The sequence below is a fragment of the Chenopodium album genome, chromosome 3 (genome assembly GCF_948465745.1).
Source record: "Chenopodium album chromosome 3, dcCheAlbu1.1, whole genome shotgun sequence".
Lineage (NCBI taxonomy): Eukaryota > Viridiplantae > Streptophyta > Magnoliopsida > Caryophyllales > Amaranthaceae > Chenopodium > Chenopodium album.
Window position 1 is genome coordinate 67,881,635 of NC_137836.1, and position 2,170 is coordinate 67,883,804.

Below are 2,170 nucleotides of genomic sequence, written 5' to 3' on the forward strand. Positions count from 1 at the left end.
TTTGTCATTTCCGCTCAAAACAATCCCACCTTTTTGAAATCTAGAAACAATCCCACCTTTAACCCTCAAATTCTCATAACAGGCCTTTTACAAGTTTGTAAAATTGGCAACTTTTTTTAGAAGGTAATTTATCATGTGTCACGTTGTAATTGGTTCAATTCTACTTTTTTTAATAAAAAAAAGTACTTTAAAAAAAAAGATTCAGCCTTCTCCTTCTTGAATCCCGACTACCCAACAACACCACCCCTGTCCCTTGCCAGCAAACAAAAGCCCCATCCCGGGCGAATAGAAGACCTTGAGAAATTGTAATTTTAGCGAAGGCTAGATCATTAGCCTCTAGTGAACATTATGATGCAAGAATTAGCCAGTTGGAGGGTAATATGGTCACTGTTCCATTGATGATAATTGAGCTTAAGTTAGGAAATGCTGAGCTGGAAGGTGAGCTGGAAGGAGCCTAACAAACTAGATTCCTTTTTATTTTTTATTTTATTTTTTTTTTGGTGATGCCGAGGGGCAAGCCCCAAAAGAAGGAAAAACCTTAAACAAACTTAAAAACCGAAAAAACAAAAAGGAAACTACTACTAAAAACCTAACAAGAAACTACTCATTATTAGCCCGAACCAATCTTGGAAGAGCCACTCCACGCAAATCCTCCAATAAAATGGTTCGTAGATCCACCGGGATCGCCTCAAAAATAACCAGTTTCTTCTCCGATAACACACCAAAGTTAGCTTACCAGTCGGCTGCTCTATTAGCCTCTCTAAAGCAGTGCTCAATAGTGATTTCCCAACCGTCTTGCAAGATTAATGATTTACACTTTCGAATGATATGAATGAAAGGGGAGTTGGAGGGAGTAGCATCCTCCAACAGACGCACCACAACTTGCGAATCTATCTTCAAAATTACCCTTCTATGACCTCCATTCCATGCGATAGCAAGTCCCCTAAGAACAGCAAGTAACTCGGCTCTAGTACAAGTACAAGCACCACAATTCATGGCAAAAGCTTCAAAGATCTCTCTACTCGGTCCTCGGATAATACCTCCTGCTCCTGCAAGGCCTGGGTTGCCTTTAGCAGCCCCATCTGTATGCAGACAAACCCACCCCAAAGGAGGGGCTTCCCATCGAATGAAGATATCAGTTTTTCTCTTCTTGCTTGATCTGTGACTAATGGCCATCGAATAAGCCCTTCTAATTTCACCAACTCTAGTCAACACAAAGGCCGCTTGATCTATAGGAATTTCACAATCTCGATTAAAGCTTCTTTCATTTCTCCACCTCCAAAGCCACCAACATGTTACTGCAAATATCAAAGGCCAATATTCACAATTTCGCTCTCGTCTCTCATCAAGATTGTACAGAATCCAATCTTGCAAAATCAAATGCTGTTGACCTTCAAATTTACCTCCTAGAATTCTCCAAACTGTCTTCGCAGCTGGACAAAAACGAAGGATGTGCTCAATGTTCTCTTCCACATGGCCACACATTAAGCATCTAGGGTCCGAGGTAAGATGTCTCAAGAACCTTGTAGCATTGGTCATAAACTTCTCTTGATATGCTAGCCAAAAAAAGAAGCGAATTCCTTTTTATTAAGTTTGTTATTTTCATTTGCAGGTTCATTGCATGTAATGAAGGCTATTTAAGCCAAATTAGTGGTTGTAATTCATTATGCCGAAATTAATACAAATCCTTCCTTCTCTCTAATCTCTTTCTCGCTCTAGTCTGTTATCATCATTTCCTCATTGATTATCACTCTCGAAGTTTCCCTTCATCTTTGGATTACTTCTGAGCTAATCAATCTGCTACTCATCCATTAAATTGGATTGGAGCAGGGTACTGTTCGATTGTTCTGTACTAATTCTGGTCATTAGATTTCTGCTGCATCACATTATAATCAATGATAAAATACAATCAAGTTGGGTTAATTTACAGCTCATCATACATATTACAGTCATTATTCTCTAGTGATTGCAATTTGCAATCAACTAAATCGCATCAAACTTGCTCCTGTTCAACAACTCAAAAAAAATTAAAAAAAAAAAGAATCATGAAGAATTAAATCAAGTTAAAAGCATCAAATTAATTAATAAAGTAAAATCAAAGAAAAAAAATTAAATTTGATAAAAAGGGCTTATATCAATGGGTTTCGTGTGTTATCGGGTTTAAAGGATT

General features: G+C 37.9%; 1 long non-coding RNA gene across 1 annotated transcript; it reads left to right on the forward strand.

Annotated features, from left to right (window-relative positions):
• Nucleotides 1-539: 539 nt before the first annotated feature.
• Nucleotides 540-1,702, forward strand: LOC145615119 (uncharacterized). The gene is made up of 2 exons (XR_014107231.1): nt 540-1,504; nt 1,613-1,702. It is a non-coding gene; the product is annotated as an uncharacterized LOC145615119 (long non-coding RNA).
• The last annotated feature ends 468 nt before the right edge of the window (nt 1,703-2,170 follow it).